We start from the raw sequence: 21,091 nt of genomic DNA on the forward strand, positions 1-21,091 counted from the left end.
GGGCGGCGTCTGTCCAGGTCTCAGGCCTGCTAGTAATTAAACAAGCATTTGCAATGCAATAGGTCTCGCATTTATGCGACTTTGAGCTAATGGCATTGTAAATTACAATGTCTTTTATTCATGTTTTGGTTTTTAAAACATAAATAAAAGGCATTATCATTTACAAAGCCAATAACTTAAACTCGCATAAATGTGAGACCAATCGCATTGCAAATGCTTGTTTCTAATACATGCACTGCAGCATAGGCTGCTGTGCAACACGACTTAAAAAAACGCGATATGACAAGGTCAACAACGGCTGCGTCATCACTTTTTTCTTGACATTAAGTCATGTTACACAGCAGCTGTGCAACATGCCTTAGAAAACATTGACAAAGCTAATAGATCTCACATAGGTAAGACCAATTGGCATCGCTTGTTTTATTTGTTTACCCACATTGTTCAGGTGTGGTACGTACAGTTTTTAGACTGCTCCTAGCATCAGAGCCCAGACAAAGTATAATTTTTGGACCGTACCAGCGGTAAAATGACACTCAATCATACACACACCATGCCATTTCACATATAATCAAACTTAAGTCTTGGCAACTATGGAAATCTAGAAAACCATAGATACCGTCATTCAAGCCACACTCAACTACCTGGTCTCCAGGTATGCATAGCGCCGCTTTAGCGTTAACACACAGCAGCAAACTTGAGTGGAAGAGGAAGAGCGATTGATTATACGTGAACTTTGGGACTTCTTGGGTGGCGGCCATCTTGCAGTGCAAACGGCTGAACGAGATTGTCGCTAAATCACATATTACTCTCAACAATTCCTTCTAACGTTTTAGAATCATAATAAAAATTAAATCAGTAGACGAATTGTCGGAGAGAAACATTGTTCCGTTTCTGATTATATATCCCTGCTACATTGAATATGTTACCGCCCAAAGATGGCGGCAGAACCATCAGAAATAGACGACAGACTGCGGCAGACGTGTCCGTCTTTTACTTCCATCGCCGCCTTCCCCCCACTCAGTTCTTGTGCGTGATCGGTGAGCCGGTTCAAAGAGGCCTCCGTTTCCTCTTCCGAGACCCGGGCAGCGCTGAGACCGGTGTCCCTCGCGGGGTGAGTGTACCAGGTTTGTTTGTAGGATGCGGGAGGGAGCGAGGTGGCTGTTGTATTGTCAATGGGATTGTCTGCCTTGAGGCCCGAAGCACCGCCCACCGGGTTACGAATTACTTACCTGAATGCAAGAGCTGCCCGGTTCTATGTCTGTCCGTGTAGACCACCCACTTGGTGTCCCGAAGACCCCTCGGTCCACTAAAGACACGGCACCATGCAGTCTCCAAGCATTTTTATCAGGGAAAGGCCTTTCACCTGACCCGGTAGTGTTTGTTAGGGTGGGGAAGTGGGGAACCTCGGAAGGCATGACCTGGATCTTTCCACGGCTCATTTTATATGTTTATTTTGACTGTTTAGAAGACCAGTGAGACGTTGGATTTAAGCTGTGCCTTGAAAAAGGCAAACTCTTACTCTGTTACTTTTGGTTTTACAACTGTCTAATTCTTAGGCCTTAACATAGCACTTTGTACAGCAGCCAACTATAAGACATATGGAAATGTTGAAACCGATAAGAAAGAAGCCTACTTATTCTAAATTTGAGGCGTTGGAGTTAAATCTGGGTCCTGCTCACGTAATCTGTTTTTAAAGGGACTGGGTTAAGGCACCACACCTGCACAAGAAAACCGAAGTATGTAGAAAGTGGCGCACGTCATTGTCCTGTGTAAATAGTGGCAGGCCGTGGTACAGCCTACTTCAAGACTCTGGCCAATCTCACCCCTGCAAATCATTTGATGTGTTTTGATTGATGCTCTGTAAATCCACCATAATCCTAAAGCACCCGTCTCTGAACTATAACCATTTCTCACTCCCGATGTCCTCTCATAGTTTTATCAAGAATAGAAGTATGTGTTGACGTTCCATGCAGAGTAATGATCCTCTGATGGTTTGCAAAGAAGAGTTCTGTCATTTCACTTTAAGCAGTTTGAAGAGAACAAAAAAAGGTGAAGGAAATAACTGATAAAACAAGACACTGTTGCCCAAAAGAGAAACACTGAGCCTGCATGTTTTTGAGTTATTTATCGAATAGCCAGGTTTTAAGTTCTTTTCTGAAGGAGATGTGGTTCTGTGTAAGGCGGAGGTGAGTGGGGAGTGAGTTCCAAGTCTTGGCCGCCAAGTAGAAGGATCTACCTCCCATGGTGGATCTTTGGATACGCGGAACTGCGGCGAGGCCTTGATTGGAGGATCTTAGTTGGCGGGTGGGTGTGTAGAAGGATAGTCGAGTGTTGAGGCATTCGGGCCCTAGTTTGTTAGAGGGCCTTGTGTGCGTGGGTGAGGAGACAGAAAGTTATTCTCTTGTTGACGGGAAGCCAGTGGAGGTCTTTCAGGTGGCCGGTAATGTGATCTTGGCGAGGGATGTCCAGAATGAGTCTCGCTGATGCGTTTTGGATGCGCTGGAGTTTTTTCTGTAATTCAGGCGTAGAGGGTGTTTCCGTAGTCTAGTCGACTCGTAACCAGTGCGTGGGTGACAGTCTTTCTTGTTTCGGCGGGGATCCAATGGAATATTTTTTTGAGCATACGAAGTACGTTGAAGCAGGAGGATGAGACAGCGTTGACTTGTTTGGTCATCGAGAGTGAGGAGTCTAGGATGAAGCCAAGGTTACGTGCATGGTCTGTGGGTATGGGTGCTGAGCCCAGATCCGAAGGCCACCATGAGTCGTCCCAGGCAGAGGGGGATGATCCTAGGATGAGCACTTCCATTTTGTCTGAGTTAAGTTTAAGGCGGCTGTTTTTCATCCATACGGCTACTTCTTTCATGCCTTCGTGAAGATTGGTTTTGGCGGTGTTAGGGTCTTTGGTGAGGGAAAGGATCAGCTGGGTGTCGTCAGCGTAGGAGATGATGTTAAGGTTATGTTGACGCGCGATGGAAGCGAGTGGACTCATGTCAACGTTGAAGAGGGTGGGACTGAGTGATGAACCTTGTGGTACACCGCAGATGACTTCGGTGGCCTCTGATTTGAATGGGGGAAGTCAGACTCTCTGAGTTCTCCCAGCAAGGAACAAGAGGATCCAGTCCCAGGCTTTTCCTTTTATGCCGATGTTGCTGAGGCGTTGTATGAGGGTGCTGTGACAGACAGTGTCGAAGGTGGCGGAGAGGTCTAGTAGAATGAGGGCCACTGTTTCTCCGTTGTCCAGTAGTGTTCGAATGTCGTCTGTTGCTGCGATGAGGGCGGTTTCGGTGCTGTGTTTGCCTTGGAAGCCGCACTGTGAGGGATCGAGGGAGTTGTTGGATTCGAGGAAGGCGGCGAGTTAGCTATTGACGGCTTTCTCAATGACTTTCTCCGGGAATGGGAGGAGGGATATGGGGCGGTAGTTTTTAAGTTCAGAGGGGTCTGCTGTGGGTTTCTTCAGGAGGGCGCTGACTTCGGCATGTTTCCAGCTTTCTGCGAAGGTAGCAGACATGAAGGAGCAGTTGATGACATCACGGAGATGGGGTGAGATGATGGAGTCTGCTTTGTTGAAGATGTGGTGGGGACATGGGTCGGTTGGCGAGCCAGAGTGGATGGAATTCATTAGGCGGATGGTGTCTTCAGTGGTGATTGGGTTCCAGGCGCTGAGGTTGTTAGAGGGCGTTTTAGGTTCTGAGGGGGGTGGAGAGGATTGTTCGTTGGAACTGTTTTCGAAGCTGTTATGATTGTCGGTGATGCCGTTTGAGGCTACAGTGGGGTTGGTGAATTCTTTGACGATGTTGAATAGTTCCTTGCTGTTATGGGCGTTGTCGTCGATTCTTGAATTCTGATTTCTTGGTGGATCGAATCAGCTGGTGGTGTTTACGGGTGGCTGCTTTGAAAGTGGTCATGTTGTCGGTGGTTGTTTTTTTTTCCCATGTTTTCTCGAGAGTACGGCATAGCTTTTTGGATTTCTTAAGGTCATCGTTGACCCAGGGGGCCTTTTTGCTGTCTTGTTTGGTGTGATGGTTTTTCAAGGGTGCTAATTCGTCAGCGCTGTGGGTGATCCATTGTTTGAATTTGATGGCAGCTTGGGGTGGGTCCGATGAGTGGGCGGGTGGGTTTTGGTTGAGCGATGTGAGGAGTTGGGCGGTGGTGATTTTGTTCCATTTTCTTCGGGGGATAGGTTGTGGGGGGTTGTGGGTCGAGGTGGTTTTGTAGCTGAAGTGAACACAACTGTGGTCTGTCCAATGGAGAGCTGTGGTGCGATCGAAGGAGATGTGTTTGCTGGAGGTGAAGATTGGGTCGAGCGTATGTCCGGCTACATGGGTGGGGGTGTCAACAAGTTGTTTGAGTCCAAGATTGGCCAGGTTGTCAAGAAGGGTGGTGGTGTTGCTGTCGTTTTTCTTTTCTAGGTGGAAGTTGAGGTCTCCTAGTAGAATGTAGTTCTCGGAGGCGAGGGCATGTGGACTGATGAAGTCCGTGATGTCTTCGCTGAATTGTTTACGGGGTCCTGGAGGCCTGTAGATGAGGGTGCCTCTGAGTGTGGTCCTAGGGTCGGTGTGGATCTGGAAGTGGAGGTGTTCGGCGGTTGTAAGGTTATCGGCGGAGCCGGTCGTGATTTTGATGGTGTTCTTATGGACGATGGCGATGCCTCCTCCTGCTTGGACGGTGCAGGCTTTTCGGGTGATCTTGTAATTGTCTGGGATGGCTATGGCGATGTCGGGTGTTGATGATGCGTTCATCCATGTTTCAGTAAGGAAGGCGACGTCTGGTGATGTAGTGTCGAGTAGATCCCAGAGTTCGGTGGCGTGTCTGTGGACCGAGCGGGTGTTCAGCAGGATGCACTTCAGGTGGTTTGGGTCGGAGCTGTGTTTGGGGTTAGTGGAAGTGGTATGGGTCTTGATGCTGGTAAATTTGCAGGAGTGGCAGGCGAAAGGACCGTGGGTACGTCCCGGGGCAGCTTCGTAGCATTGAGGTGTGCGTCCGGGGTTAAGGGCTAGGAGGGTGGCGGCGTCTTACGTTATGCTGGAGGAGTGCGGTTTGCGGGGGCAGGGGGTTGGGCGCGGGCCAGGCGCGGACGGGCTTACCTTTGGCGCGTCTGCTGCGCGTAAAGGCATCTGTCATATGTAGATAGTGGGGGGGAGGGTTCAGCTGGGAGGCGGGAGCGTGGTGGGGGGCCGGGCAGGGAGGCACAACCACAAACAAGCAAACAAAATGGCTGCAAGCCAAACGCAAAAGAGGATCGGGGCACACAGTTACAAAAGCGACAAATGCTAGTGGCACCGGCGAAGTCAGGCGCAAGTTGAAGATACAGTTAAAATCACGGTTAAGGGCAATGCAGATCGTTTCAAAGCGCACTTAATAAATATAGCGCGATTATGCTAATATGCGGGACGATCAGGCGCTGGGAGTATTGCTAGGAAATTACGAGCAGGCACACAGCAAGATCAGCACAATCGGAAGTAAAGCGCTACGATACCACACCACGAGCGCTGGGAGCAGAGAGGAGCGACCGTCGCTGAGGGGATTTACTTTACTAGAACTCGGAACCCCCACTGATAATTGCTGGAACCGGGGACACCCACTAAATTATTATTGGAATCCGGGGACTCCCCACTGAGTCTGCATTAGAGGCCGGGTACCGCAGCCGAAACTTTTTTGACGATTTAAGCCATAAAATAATACTCCAAAATACAATAACGAGCATTCATCAAACAAACAGACAAATCTTGAAATATTTTATTTAATTTGCTAATACATTTTAAATCCAAATGTATTTTTAATGGGAAGAGTGGAGCTTTTCATCATCCATACTATATTCTGTTTAAGGCCCTTGCTCTGCTCCAATTAATCAACTTAATTTTTACCTCCATCTCAAATTCCTTCACATTTACAGAATGCTTTAGTATTTTCAGTTTTGTTTATTTATATGCACGTTATAAATCTGGTAATATTTAATTTTCTAGACCCAGATTCAAAGTTTCCATAAGACCACATTTCCCACTCTAGTTCACAAGTATCTTTTATTTGTAAAAATGTAAGTGTCGGGGATCAATGAATTCCACTGCAGCCTACCACCCCACGCTCCTACTAACCATTACGCTTAAACAAGTGGCACATTTTGCACTATTTCAGGTCACTCCAGGCTGCAAGGGTAGCTTGGAAGTGCGATTTTTGTAATTTTTTAATACATTAAATTGCTAAACACACATTCTGTGCTAAAAGAAATCATAGGCTGAGAGCGCCACAATTGTGATGTGCTCTCATAAACCAGAGCCGGTGCGGAGCACCAGCAAACATCGGCACAAATTAAGCATTGCTCAAGCTATTCTTGGTCCTTAATGAATTTGAATTTACAGCAATTTGTATAGCGCACTTATACCATGCGGTTTCATGGCGCTAGGAGGACGCTTAGCCAAAGGTGAGTATTCGGAGGAGCAAGGTGCTAAGATGGAAAAGCACGGGAGAAAAGAAAAGTCTTAAGTGCTCTACGGAAATCGGAGTAGGCAGGGATGGATCTGATGTGGAAGGGGAGAGAGTTCCAAAAGGTGGGGCCAAGGACCCTAAATTTCATGCCCTCTGACTTAATGGACATAGTTTGCATCATATCGGGGTTAACACTGAAGTCTTTGGCCTCCTAGATGGCAGAGTTAACATCCATTGATATTGGTGAAGGCCCACTGGCAGCTAAACTGAGCCATTTGATCGCCTTAAGTTTCTGACACTAGTGCAATGAGCTTGAATGTGTGATGTAGAAGTAAATGGCTCTGTATTCTCAGACCATTTGTGCTGATGCTTCAGTGTCTTTTCATCTGTCCACTTACAATCCGTTTATGACCTCAACCATGAGAGAACTTTTGCGCATTATCTGGTGGTGTTTTTCCAAACTGGTAAGGAAGTTAGTTTTGAAGCTCTCTTAAGTCACTTAGGGCTTATAAAATGGGTTATTATTTCAAAATCCTGATTCAACACCCATGTTTTTTAATTTTATTCGAAGCGGCACATAGAGAGTCCAGAGCACTTGTTCACAACTCAATGTCTTTTAATCTCTAAATCCATTTCTTGTAATATAGAGCAACTTTTCTTTTCCTGGGGTACACCATAAATTACTTAAAAGTACATCTTCTTTATATTCTGAGTGCAAAGTTAAGACACTTGACAAGTAATGCTTACTCTACAAAATGTGGGTGCTCTACCCTTTGTATGCATTGGTTTCCAATTTCATTGTATGTGGTAACAGCTGAAATATTTCTGTACGCATCCAAGATATGGGTATATTTTAATAAGCAAGTCATGTTAGGTAGTAGACCAGCATCTAGTTGTTTGACCAAAGTCCAGAAAATATCACGGCTTTCTGGATTTTAAATGCATTTAGACCTGAAGTTTGGTGAACATTGGTAAAGGATTTTAAAGTTTGAACTGCAGTTTGAGGTCATGATATTAATACTTTGTTTTAACATGCTATCTTTCATGAATGATCTATCTACAACAAATTTAACTTTGACCTATAACTCACTGTGACCGAGGCTGTGCTTCTAAAATTGGCATAAAACGATACTTAGTATTTTTGGAATAAAGCATTACCATGAGTCTGGAGTTAATTTAATTAAGGGTGCCACAAAAGGCAAACTTATTTTCAGGCAATTTCCTTCAACCTGTGGTTTAAATTAGCTTGGTAACTTATGTAGTTTTTTAATTACAGTATGGATAACTTCAAAACTTTTTTATTTGAAGGAATATCAGTGATGGACATTGAGAACATATTTCTACAATACCATTTGAATCCTTGCCTCACAACTGTAGCCCTCTAGGCACGATACTGAACGATGGGCTTGCTTTTAATTTTGATCCATTTGTTTCACACAGTCTGCGCTTCCTCACTCGCACCTGCGCTTCTTCACTAGCACCTTTGCTTCCTCACTAGCACCTTCAACCATGATCTGTATGTACACTCTTGTACTCTGAACACTTTCATCCACATCTGCACTTTCTCAAGAATGTGGAGTTATGTCCTGTATACAGAGTCTGTCCTCACTGTGCACTCCTTTGGCTGTTCCCCGTTTAGCCAGATTAGGTGCTTACAAGTGTATGTGTGCCAGTGGCGGTTACATCTGATTTATGTAATGTAAATCTTCCTTGCACACAAATATCAAGGCAGCATCTTAAAGCTTGTCAGGAGTACGGAGCTGCATATTGTGTCCTCTGAGTTGGGTCATGCAGTATCTTGTGTCCGTGCTAGGCAAAAAAAATTGGGAATGGATGTAGCCTGCCAGACTGCCTGTAGAGGCACAGCTGAAGCATGATCTTCAATTAAAGAGTACAGGACACCAGAAGTAATCCTAATTTTGCGTCCTGAATTTATGGTTATGGCAGAAAACCTAAAAACCTCTGTAGTTCACCAGTTATGGTTGACCTACACAGCCATAACTGCTCTCATGCTCTGTGCAGAGATTGTGGCATCACTGATCGCGTCAGAGTTTCATAAAGATCCATCCATGCATGCATGATTTACCTGCAATATGACACACTGCCTGCAATTGGTGGCACTATCTGCACTTCCAACTTAGATCTCAGTCCAATTTGCTACAATTCAGTGAACAGCTAAAAACCTGTTGACATTTTCTGTAATCCATTAGGTCTCCTTCTTGCGTTGGCTCTATTCTGGATATTGGCGCCAAGACGCCTGCAGGCTTTTGCCCGTTGTACAAGATTTCACTTACTTACTGATGGAATTATTTGTTTTTGTTCTATATAGCGTGAACTCGCCCCGAAGGTATCGTAGTGCTTTACATGAGCACCAGTTGCGTTACAGATACACATTCATTTTATTAAATATGGGGAGATTAAGTGATTTGCCCAGAGTCACAGGATGTTGATTGTCCCTGCAGATACTCAAACCTGGTTCCCCTGCTTCAAGGTTAACTGCTTCTGGACAGGACGTGCAGCCATGCCTGTATAAAGCACACACCTGGCATGTCCTTCGGCTTTGTGCTGTACCCATTGTATAATACTCTGCATTGTATATGTTTTAGTTTAAGCCTCCGTTTTGACTCTCTTGCAATCGTTTGCTTTGTTACTATTGCTTCATATTTATCCCATTCTTTTTACCTTCAGCCTTCGATTACCCTTGGGGATCTTACTGGGCGTTTTCAAACTCAGTTATTGTTTTCTACCATTTTCAAACTTCAATTCCGCAGTTGATGATCACTAGTGAAAGTGGATATAAGTCTTTTGATGCAATAGTCAAAACTGTATATTTTTTTCCTGATTGTTTATGGGTCAGCTTCCTGTTAGCCCTCCTTCTTGAAGCGTTGCAATTAGTGTCTCTGACAAGTAAGCAGATAGAAGTATGTTCCTTGTGTGCTGACCTTACTCCTTTGATTTAGGCTAATTTTGACTATGTCCTTAGTTTAATGTCTAAACTTATTCTTCTGTATCTCGAGATGGATTAGTGTAGCCCTAGACATTTTCATGCTGTTACGATTAGACCTTCTACGTATTGGAGTTTATGGGATCCTTGTCAGAGGTTAACAGAGGCAGGACATTTCAAACTGCGGGACTGCTGTTAAATTAGCACCACACATAGTTTTGTGATCTAAGGCATTGAGTAAATCTCTTGTCAGAGGTTAACAGAGGCAGGACATTTCAAACTGCGGGACTGCTGTTAAATTAGCACCACACATAGTTTTGTGATCTAAGGCATTGAGTAAATCTAGCAATCAATCAACAAAATTTGTAGAGCGTGCTACTCACCCATAGGGTCTCAAGGCACTGAGGGGGGGGGGGGGTCGCTACAGGTCTTGAGTTGTTTCCTGAAGGAGAGATGGTCCAGGGTCAGCCGTAGGTGAGTGGGGAGGGAGTTCCATATCTTGGCTGCCAGGTAGGAGAAGGATCTTCCTCTGATGGTGGATTTGCGAATTCGTGGGACGGAGGCGAGGGCGAGGCTGGCGGATCGGAGCTGGGGGTTGGGTGTGCAGAATGTGAGGCGGCTGAGGTACTTCGGGCTCATGTCGTGGAGAGCCTTGTGTGCGTGGGTGAAGAGTCTGAGAGGAGGAGCGAGATGGGGCGGAAGTTCTTGTGGTCCCCGGTGGGTTTCTTCAGGAGGGCGCTCTGCTCGGCATGTTTCCAGCTCTCCGGGAAGGTGGCGGATGCGAAGGAGCTGTTGATGATGTTCCGGGGTTGGGGTGTGATGATGGAGTCGGCTTTGTTGAAGATGTGGTGTGGGCAGGGGTCGGTAGGGGAGCCGGAGTGGATGGTGTTCATCAGGCAGGTGGTGTCTTCAGTGCTGACGGGTCCAGGTGCAGAGGGTGGTGGTGGGGTGCGCTGGTTCGGTGGTTGGGTGCGTGGTCAGCACGCCGAAGCTGTTGTGTATGTCCGCGATCTTGCGGTGAAAGAACTAGGCAAGTGAGTCGCAGTGGTCTTGCAAGAGTGTGATGTCGTTGTTGCAGGCGCTGGGGTTGGAGAGCACTTTAACGATGCTGAAGAGTTCCTTGCTGTTGTGGGTGCTGTTGTCCAGTCGTTCTTTGAATGTTGTCTTTTTGGTGGTGCGGATCAGCTGGTGTTGTTTGCGGGTGGCGTTCTTGAGGGCTGTCATGTGTTCTGCTGTCTGGTCGTGGCGCCAGGCTTTCTCGAGGGTGTGGCAGGTTTTCTTGGAGTTTTTGAGGTCCTTGGTAAACCACAAGGCTTTCCTGCTGCCAGGTCTGCTGGGAAGATTCTTCAGTGGTGCGAGTTTGTCGGCGCAGTTGGTGAGCCACGGTGTGAGGTTGCGGGCTGCTTCGTTGGTGTCAGTCGTGTTGGTGGGCGGGTTCTGGCTGAGGGTGGCGGTGATCAGGTCGGCGTTGATCTTGCTCCAGCTTCTGCGGGGAACCTGTTGTGGGTGGTGGTGGGTCATGGTTCTCCTGAAGTTTAAGTGGACGCAGCGGTGATCGGTCCAGTGTAGTCCGGTGGAGTGGCTGAAGGAGATGTGCTTGCTGGAGGAGAAGATGGGGTCAAGCGTGTGGCCGGCGTAGTGGGTGGGGGTGTTCACCAGTTGCTTGAGTCCGAGGTTGTCTAGCAGGGCGGCGGTGTTGCAGTCCTTGTTGTTCTCCATGTGGAAGTTGAGGTCCCCTAGGAGGATGTAGTCTGTGGAGGTGAGGGCGTGCGGACTGATTAAGTCTGCGATGGCTTCGCTGAATTGTGTGTGTGGTCCCGGGGGTCTGTAGATGAGGGTGCCTCTGAGGGTGGTCTTGGGGTAAAAGTGCCCTGATTTAAAAAAAAAAAAATATATATATATATTTTTACTACAAGCTCTGCCAGCTTCTGATCTATTTTCATAAGGTGGGGGGGGGGGGGGGGGGGCAGCTCCGGATCAGCCGAAGAGCCAGGTCTTGATGCTCTTCCTGAAGGTGTGCAAAGTGGGGTGTTGACTGGGAGCTCGCTCCAGGTCTTTTCTGCGATGTAGAAGGCTCTTGCGCCTGCTCTGGTTCTGTGGATGTGTGGGGTCGCTCCCAGGGCAAGGTCGGTGGAGCGGAGGTTCCTTTTGGGGACGTGGAATGAGACTCTTTTGTTAAGGTATTTGAGTCCGATGATGTGGAGGGATTCGTAAGCGTGGATGAGTAGCTTGAAGGTTACTCTCTCCTTGATGGAGAGCCAGTGGAGGTCTCGTAGGTGCTGGGTCATGTACTCGTGTCGTGGGGTTCCGAGGGCGAGTCTGGCTGAGGTGTTCTGGATGGTTTGGAGCTTGTGTAGCAGGGTTTTGTTGATTTCGCCATAGAGGGCGTTGCCGTAGTCCAGTCTGCTGGTAATGAGGGCGTGGGTGACAGTCGTTCTGCATTGCAGGGGATCAACTTGAAGGTCTTGTGGAGGGAGTTGAAGCAGGTGGAGGCGACTGCGTAGATCTGGCGGGTCCAGGTGAGGGAGGAGTCTAGAATGATGCAGAGGTTCCGGGTGTGGTCTGTTGGGGTGGGTGGGATTCCGAGGGCAGGGGGCCACCAGGAGCTGTCCCACACAGTGGGTGAGGGTCCGAGAACCTCTGTCTTCTCAGAGTTCAGTTTTAGGCCGCTGTCACTCATCCAGGCTGCGGCGTCTTTCATTCCTTCTTGGAAGCTGAATCTGGTGTCTTCAGGGTTCTTCGTAAGAGAGCGAGAGAGGGTGAGCTGGGTGTCGTCGGTATAAGATATTATGCTGAGCCCATGCTGTCTTATGATGGCGGCGCGGGGTCCATGTAGATGTTTAAGAGCGTGGGGCTGAGCAAGGATCCTTAGGGTACTCCACAGTTGATCTCTGTAGGTTTGGAGAGGAAAGGAGGACGTCTGATCTTTGGGTTCTGCTGGAGAGAAATGAGTGGATCCAGTCGCGGGCGGTTCCTCGTATACCGGCGTCGTGGAGTCTGGCAGCGAGAGTGTGGTGTGCAACGGTTGTTTACTTTTTATAGTCTGTAGTGACCGAAATAACGTTTTTGGAATTGGAAACTATTACTTTTACTAAATTACGCAGTGTGGTTGTTGTACTACATTTAAATGCAAATGTCGAAGAAATGATTGTCAATTATTTTTTTACATTCTATTCAGATGTTTGTTATGCAGTATGCATGGCTGAAAAATTGTACTGTTGGGATGGTTCCATCATCATGTGCTACTAGTTTTGTCATACGCTTGAGCTTTGATTGCAGATGATTCCACCAGCTATTACAAGCAGTTTTTGTACATAGTTTACCTCTGGTCTGACAAAGTATCACCCGTCAGTACAAAACCACACCTTGCTGCTGAAGTTTGACTCTATGACCAGATCTGGAGCTGTCCCAGTATGGATTTGCTACACCACATTTCTATGCGAGACAACCATCAATGTAATTCTTGTCTGGCCTCCTTGGAAATTAGAAATGTATTGGTATAAGAAGGGCCCTTCTTGAGGTGCAGGAACTTCAATCCCTTAAGTGCCCTTTAATGCAACAGCCTTGGAAATATTACTTGTATGGATAAAGAGAGCGGGGCCTCACAACTTTTGCTAGTTCTGAAATCGCGAGCCATACCTCAACGCATTTATATTCATTCTATCGCTGATAGTTAGTAAAAGGGTCACCTTGTGGCATCCATCTGGAATTCCATTTATTGGCTTTGAGACTTGGCCAACGTGGTACCATTTGTTATGAACTCTTAAAATTTGGAGATCACCTTCATGAAACACCAAGGAGTTCAAGCAGGACATAATACTGGTCTCTCCATCTCAGTTGAAGTCTTTGATGAGGAGTGCAAATTGATATGGTCAGATGTGCATCCTTCAAATCTAGACCCAATTTAGTAAACCTCCAACTCCTCATCTAAGGTTATTCTGTAATAGATGCCCTCCATCATAAAATACCTGTATAGAATAAAATATTGATCCGTCATATTTGTCACCAGGTTAAATCTTTTATCTTTCTTTTTTTTACTAGGCAGACCTTGTTGAGAAACCCACCTGGTTCTAGGGAGTGGGGGCACTTGTTCTTTTCTTTAAGAAGATCTAAATGTCAGTTTCCAATAAGGCATCATTGTGAATAGATGACCACAAAGAAAGGGGCGTAAGGGTCAGCACTAAGGGCTGGTAAATGTCTTGATGGGATCCTGAATAGACTGTAAAATCCATGCATTTAATGTAAGCTGGGTTTAATTTTAGGCAAAGTATGCTGTTCTGCCTCCCAGAACAACTGAGAAAGCTGTTGCAGGACTCAACTGAAGGTTCAGTCCTATATGTCATCTGCCCTGTACCCTAAGCATAGATCGGCACATATGCCACAATCTTCACTGATATGTACAATGTCACCCTGGAAATGCATCCTATTCAACATGCTTTTAATGAACTTTGTTTCCCCTGGAGTGTGATCTTTCATATCAGAGCCTTATGTTTAGGGACTAGAGGACATCTTGATTTTGAGCTCTTCTCGTGGGAGTTCCTGAATGCTGTAGACTCACACTGGCGTAATCCTCAGGCTCCAGAGCTCTGTCTTCCCAATACTGATCCTGTGAGTCCTGATATATTCTGTCCTTCAGCAGATAGGAGGGTAGAACATGCTTTATTTAGTGTGAATCTTCTGAATTCTGCGGCAGGGCTTTATAGTCTTTGTGCGTATGATGTTTGGTGAGAATGTAGGTTATGGTAGCCTGTTGCACAAAGTTGATTGGTTAGGCTCCTTGACAACAGCTTGCTGGATGAAACATGTTGCTGGATTTGTAGCTTGTTGCTGAGCTGGGCGACTTTGCAACCCAGATCACAGAGAGAAGGTACAAGAGTAACCCAGATCACAGAGAGAGACGGTACAAGAGTAACTTAGAGGCTGTTTCAGGTAGCCAACAAGTTGTGAAAACAATTCTACATTAGTAAGTACAAATTGTATGGCAATATGCATCAACCAAATATGTAATGTTATGCCATATGGGATTATGCCCTAAACTGTAATTACTAGAGCTAATTAGTAAGCTGCTATACACTACAATAACTCTTAACAATATCATATGGAAATGACCTAATCTAGTGCACCATGGTTAATAATAGTGAAAAATAGGAATAAAACCATCCTATTGGGGGTAAAACGAGGCCACATTAGGGATGGAAAGTGCAGAATAAGAGTTAGTGCCATAAGATAAGAGTATGTTTATACAAACTAGGGAGTGTAACTTGGTTGTGAAGATACCTATAGACTAGGTGGTGGAGCCTGATGTTGATAGATATTCAGACCAAGGAGTTGAGCTGGGGGTGGCTACACTGACAGTGTGTCGGAGACTAGGGTGGCTGGATGGTTTTGCAGACCAGGGTTGGCTCTTGAGGGCGTCGGGGTAGATAGTTCTTCATGCGTCCCATCTTCCATTGTTATTAAGTTCTCCTACATAGCGCTATAAAGTTGCCTCCGGGCTTTTATATCGGCGCTACGGAAAACGATACTACGATGCTGCAGAGTCAGGCCTGTCTCATGTCGGAAACGACTCCAGCTCCACGCAATAAGTTAAAACACAAAGAGGGTCAACCTCCTGACCGAGGGGGTGAAGTGGGGTGGGGGTGGCACTTATCATCTGCACCACTTTGAGCATCGGCTGCACGGTCCGGAGATAGCCCCTGTTGATGGGGCCAGAGTCCTGGGACACCATCACGGTGCTGGCGCTGGTCGACGTGCACACTCATGGCTGGTCCGGGAGTGTCTGGTGTCGCAGCTCCCTACCCTTTCACTACAGCTCTCACTACAACAGCTGCTGAACCCTCCGGTACCTCCACACCCTCACTCACTCACTTAAGCAATCAATCAAGCCCTGGGCGCCCTCTCTACACACTTCTGCAGCCCCTGGCGTCCCTCACCGGCCCTCTCAGCCTTTCCTGCCTTCCTCTGGCGGTACCCATAGCCCACTTCCCCTTTTAATGCTCTCCGGCTCTGCCCTCCACTTCCTTAGCACTCACTGATAGCATCACCCCACCCATCTGCCTACGCCGGGTATCTCCTTGTACTCCGTACACCTCAGGGTCTCTCTGTTGTAGTGAAGAAGTTACTCTTGAGTTCAGCATCTGTGAGCTCTCGCCCATCATTCGTTCAAAGTTCAGCTTTGTCCAAAAACAGGCAAGTTTCGGAGGACCCGGTCTCTCGACTCTCAAAGTCGAAAGAGCGCACGCCATATGCTGCGCGTGATTCTTAAAGAGCCCTTCCTTTATCAGATGCCCCGCGCCGACGTTTTACCACGCCAGCCTCTGCCCTGGCAGGTACCCTCATGCACCCCTCCTCTCTCTTGGAAGCCCCTCCCCCGTGCGTTCCTCAGCTCTGTGTTTTCGTGCCCACCTCCTTCGCAGCACTTTCTCCTCTTTCCTGCGGTCTGTGTTGCCAGGCCCGCCCCCTACACTTCCTCTGTTGCTATTACGACCATCCCCCCGCACTTGTTGTCGCTACCCATGTTTTCCCTTCCACAGACAGGGTGCTCCCCCTGCCTGGCGCAGGCCTCCGGTGCCAGGCCCCCGGTCCTGCCCACCGCAGGATGCTGGCTGTTGCTGCTGGGATGAGACGCCCCTTCAGGCCTCTGTCCCTGCCTCTTGCTCACACGTACATGCCCAGCAGAACAGGGAGGGGCCCGGGGGGGCAAAAACTTCCTGGCTGAAACAGACACCACATTCAGTGTAGTCCTGATCGAGCGGGACTGCGCGTCCTCACGCACAAGCACACTTTACACAGCACTCGTTCTAAAGTCAGCATCCGACACCCTGCAGCACGGCCGGGGCTAAACTGACCACACCCGCTTAACATCGGAGCTGGTTCTCAAAACAACAAAGGGGGGCGGGATACAAAAACACTGACAGCGGGAGGGGGCGGGATACAACGGGAACAAAAAGACACGGACAGCGGGAGGGGGCGGGAAAAAAGATGGCGAGAATGAGGAAAGAGCAGCTACCTCAACTTTACCAGCAGAAAAATGGCGGCCTCAAGCTTCAGAAATTTTTCGGATTTGGGGGCGTGTTCGGTGTTCTCAGAATGGGCGTGGCCTGAAAGTGGAAAGAAGAACACCAAACACACCTCCAAATCCGAAAAGGACGGAGCCTATTCGGAGGGACAGCTCTCTTCCAATGGCTGGCCTTCGTTTAGGAAGCCAGCCAATGGGAGAGAGGCAAAAACAGAGGTGGGACAAATCGTACTACTAAGAGTCATTAAATCTCGGTACTTCCGGTTCTGCCTTTGGCAGAACCGGATAGTACCTCGACCTAAAAAACTGTGGAACATAACTTTTGCAACAAGGGTGGAGTTTTCATTGTTCATCACTTGTTAGTGGTTAAATGCTGATATTGCAACACTGCAGTGTTATAGAGCCTAGGATAACATGTTAAAAGCAGTGTGCAGGCTTCTCCGAGCCCTCCAGCTTTCTGTAAGTAGCTCGCTTGTGTGCAGACAAGTCTACTAAAGTGGTAACTTTTGCTTAGTTGAATCAATATATGTATCCCAAATTTGAAAAGCATGTAATCGCAACAAAAATATTTGTATTTTTAGCTCCTAGGCTTAGTTGATGTTAGGAGACGAATGTGTGGATATCTAATATATATTTAATGTTGATGTTATGGCATCTGTTTACATTAATGCGTTGGGTCTGATTTCTAAACTAACAGATGTCTGGCCAGAAGAGAGATTATGTACATGCGACTGCTGGCACTCCCAATCCCTGATTTCAACCGAGCTTGGGCAGATCATAACACAGGAGGAGTATGCCGCCTATGTGAATATAAACGAGAATCAAGGCTGCACCTTCTGTGCTGCTGCCCGACTCTAACAACTGAATGGAGACTTCTCCTTAAAGACCTTTGCTTGAAAGAACAAGCATTTGCAATGCAATAGGTCTCGCAGCATTAAAGTTTGAGTTACTGGCATTGTAAATGACAATGCTTTGCATTAATATTTTTTCTTTAATTTGCAATTGGTATATAAACATTGTTTGTGAATGGTTAGCTGTTGCTTATGCTAAGCAAAGGTGGCAGTAATATAGAGTGCTAGTCTTGCTTGTTATAAGCATGCTGATTTAAAGCACTCTGATATCTGCGGGTAAAGTTTGCGCCATATAAAAGTGAAAACTAATAAATAAATAAAAAAAGCCTACCTGTACTACGTCCACCAGACCAGAAATAACGTGCAAAAAGAAAAGACCATTCACCATCTCGGAATGGGGCTGCCAGGCCATAGACAAAAAAATCCATTAACACCCAGGCACATACGCAATTAACTGTAATTGTTTTATTCGTGGTGTTCCAGTGATGTGATGGTGTCCCAGTGATGTGATGGTGTCCTCGAGTGATGTGATGGTGTCCCCGAGTGATGCGGTGGTGTCCCCGAGTGATGCGGTGGTGTCCCCGAGTGATGCGGTGGTGTCCCCGAGTGATGCGGTGGTGTCCCCGAGTGATGCGGTGGTGTCCCCGAGTGATGCGGTGGTGTCCCCGAGTGATGCGGTGGTGTCCCCGAGTGATGCGGTGGTGTCCCCGAGTGATGCGGTGGTTCCCCCGAGTAATGCGGTGGTGCCCCCGAGCGGTGTGGCAAGAAAAATTTTTTATGAATGTACAAGATGCATGGTTGTAAACTGGTGTAGATGGTGACGGGCAGCACGAGTACGCAGAATCAGTGTAGCTAACACCAAAGGAAGAGGGGGGCAGAAGGAGGCGGTAGATTGCAGTTCAGTAATGTAAAGAAAAAAAAAGATAAAGAAGTATTCTCTTTGCCAATGCGTGGTAGCAGTATCATATAAAGGAGTAATAACAGAAAAATTGCTGTGAGTAACTAGAATGGGAAATATTTAAATGATAAAACTGTGAATTCAACCTATAGAAGGGGTAGTGGCCTTCGGAATGCTCGGTCCTTCCCATAATCCTCTTTCACCACTTTCTTCTGCAGTCTCTTGGTTAGAAACATGCCTTTTTTCTCCCAAAATCACTGTAAAACTCTCCATATGCATATCTCCAACCTCCATCTCCTTCCTCTTGATCACCCTCATTTCACTCTCTCTTTACCTACTTCCTTCACCTTTCCAACCCCACCCACAACACACCATGTCAGTACACATTTTCACATAGAATCACAATTTAAGTTGGCGCACACCATTGATATGTGCGCTCTGCAGAGAGGCCATGGTTTGGGTGAGCATGTATTCATAACCCTCTTTATGATCCACTGACGGGCACTGTGAGAAACTCCTTCCGCCTTAGGCCGGAACTCCAAAACTGTCAGTCATGGCCCCGGTACACTTACTCACAACCTGAACTCAAGGACACCTAGAGGCGGCTTTTTTCACGGGACGCACTATTTAAAAGTATAAATGCTCTCAGCCCGCATCTGCAGAGGGGGGGGAGGGGTGGCGGGGGCCTCCTGAGCCTCCTCGGCACCAGTCTGCTTACGGAGGAGGTGTCTGCAGGTGCGGAGGGCGGGTTGTGGCCACTGCCAGTGCTCCTCATCACTCGCGCGCCGCTCCCACACCTGGAGGACCGGAGCCTTCCACTGACGAGGTAACAAGGTAAAGGGAGACAACTCTGAGAGGAAAGGGAAGTTGTCCATGAAGAGAGTTGGATGGAGAGCGAGGGGGATTATGGGAGTTCCACGGGGAGAGCAGTTGTAAATCAAAAGGGGGAAAGGGCAGCTGGGGACATTGTAGAGGGGGAGACAAAGGGAGGCGGTTAGGAGTGAACAGAATTCCATAGGTGCACGGGAGTTGGGGGCGCGGGGATTGCCTGTTGAAGGACGGGCGTGTAATGTATTAAGGCTGAGAGGACGATATTCGTGTAAGTCTGAAATAATCCGTGTGCAATTTGTTAATAAAATATCTACAGGCGAACGGTGCTGTCCAAACGCCAGTGTCGTTAAAATTATATACAAAACAGATGCGGCAAACCAAGCAATAGAACTAGTTAGTACAAGCGCGAGGCAGGGGGACGCTGGGTCAATATTAAAGGACAACGGAGCAGAGTCCAAAATAGGAGGTAAAACTGCGTAGAGTAACTAAAGATGTAGCGGGAAAAAGCCTCAGCGATGCGCAAAGAAACTAATGCAATAAGGAAGGGAGACCGTGGGATAACAATGGAGAAGAAATAAAGAGGACTAGAGAAGTAACGATGTTATTAGTTTAAACGGAATAATGAAAGGGGGAGAAATTATAAAAGTGAAACTGAAACGATCACCAGGGTTTCACTGCCGGCAAACAAACTGCTGCCACTTCTGCTGCACAGGGCGGAGGTATGGCAGACCCCCCCCTGCGGGTTACAGCTGGGGTTTAAATCGCTTTTCGCATTTTTCCATCGGGCGAAGAGTCTGGTGGAAAGCAGTGCTCTCCGATGGGCTGCTGAGAACAGCACCACAGAGCAAAACAAGCTCACATGTCGCGCGCCTCTCTGCAGACTCCCCCTGCATTCCAGAGAGGCGCGCGTTGCGATACGGTCTGCCATGCATGCTGTGGAGACAAGACCTGGCCGCGCGCACAACTTTATCCTATGGGGAAACGCTGCGCGCGGCCAGGTCTTGTCTCCCTTCGTCGTTCTGACACTGCTCAGATGCCGACAATAGATCTCTGGCGAGAACGCGCTTCGCGCGTTTCTAGCCGAGACCTAAAAAGTAACCACCTGCCAGGGAGCCTCTGCTCTATGCTTTACACAAAATGAACCTTATATTCTAGCTCGTTCTGGAAGATTCGTTCAAACTATCAGGGGTGCTATGTACCCTGGCTTGGCCCCCTGACCCAGTCCTCGAACCGTTGAAACACGGATACTGGACTATTTCAAATACAGGCCTGCGAAAGTCCATTTCCCTACATAGTCGCCAAGTATAACTACTTGATAAGAAAAAGAATATTGGCGAAAATAAATTTAAAGTAACCTCGGTGACTTGAAGGAGTCAGCAGGGTTACACTTTCTTATGGGTCTAGCCAAAAAGGAAGCCCTTAAACGCGGCCATTTTATTTATTGTACTTTCTCGGATCCTGTTTTATTTCCATGAATTGTGATGTCTTTTTTTAATGCTCTATTGAAGTGCAATGGTTTTAATTAACTTATTCAATTAAATAAATAAATTCCAGATGTCTGGCAAGGTGCAGGCAAGCCCGTCTTCTGTGTATTTTAACACTCAGAAATTTCTGGTAGGTGTCATGCTGCAAGCAGCATGTATTTGTCTTGGCAGCATCGGCCTGTAATCATTGTAAACAAGTAACCCATGATGTGTTTTTTTTTTTTAATCAACTGTTATGGGATGTGTTTTCTACACCAGGCAAAGGATCTCCTCGCATTTTCCACGAGTAATGTTATTGAAAATAATTTGCAAGTAAATCAAGAGCTCATCGTTTTAGAATATATTTATGCCCCTCCGTAGGTGAAAATGCTTAAGGGGAATATACAGGAAAGTTACACATTTGACGCTATTGAAGATACTTGTCTATTTCTTTTCCATGTATTTAACCCTAATAAAGAAACCAAAATGAAAGGGTAAAAAGAAGGACGCATATACCTGTCTGTCAGTAATAAGTTAAGTCATGGAAATAGTGTCCGTTATTTCTCACCGCCATTTTCTTTTATTAATTTGGGTTGTCTTGCTGTTGCCATTTAACTGTCACTACTGCTAGCAGCACTATTTTACAGCGCACGTTACCCCAGG

General features: G+C 47.0%; 1 protein-coding gene across 9 annotated transcripts in view; it reads left to right on the plus strand.

The window, feature by feature from the left end:
- Window positions 1-766: 766 nt before the first annotated feature.
- The window catches only part of BAG6 (BAG cochaperone 6), a 371,215-nt gene continuing 350,890 nt past the window's right edge, over window positions 767-21,091 (plus strand). For 4 of the 9 annotated variants that reach the window (XM_086924617.1, XM_086924620.1, XM_086924619.1 and 1 more), the window contains exon 1: window positions 990-1,111. The gene's annotated coding sequence lies outside the window, so the exon portion shown is untranslated. Of the gene's footprint in view, window positions 1,112-21,091 lie in introns of all 9 variants that reach the window. The other 5 variants (XM_086924623.1, XM_086924622.1, XM_086924621.1 and 2 more) reach the window with 5 other exon arrangements.

Source organism: Lissotriton vulgaris, chromosome 5, assembly GCF_964263255.1.
Source record: "Lissotriton vulgaris chromosome 5, aLisVul1.2, whole genome shotgun sequence".
Lineage (NCBI taxonomy): Eukaryota > Metazoa > Chordata > Amphibia > Caudata > Salamandridae > Lissotriton > Lissotriton vulgaris.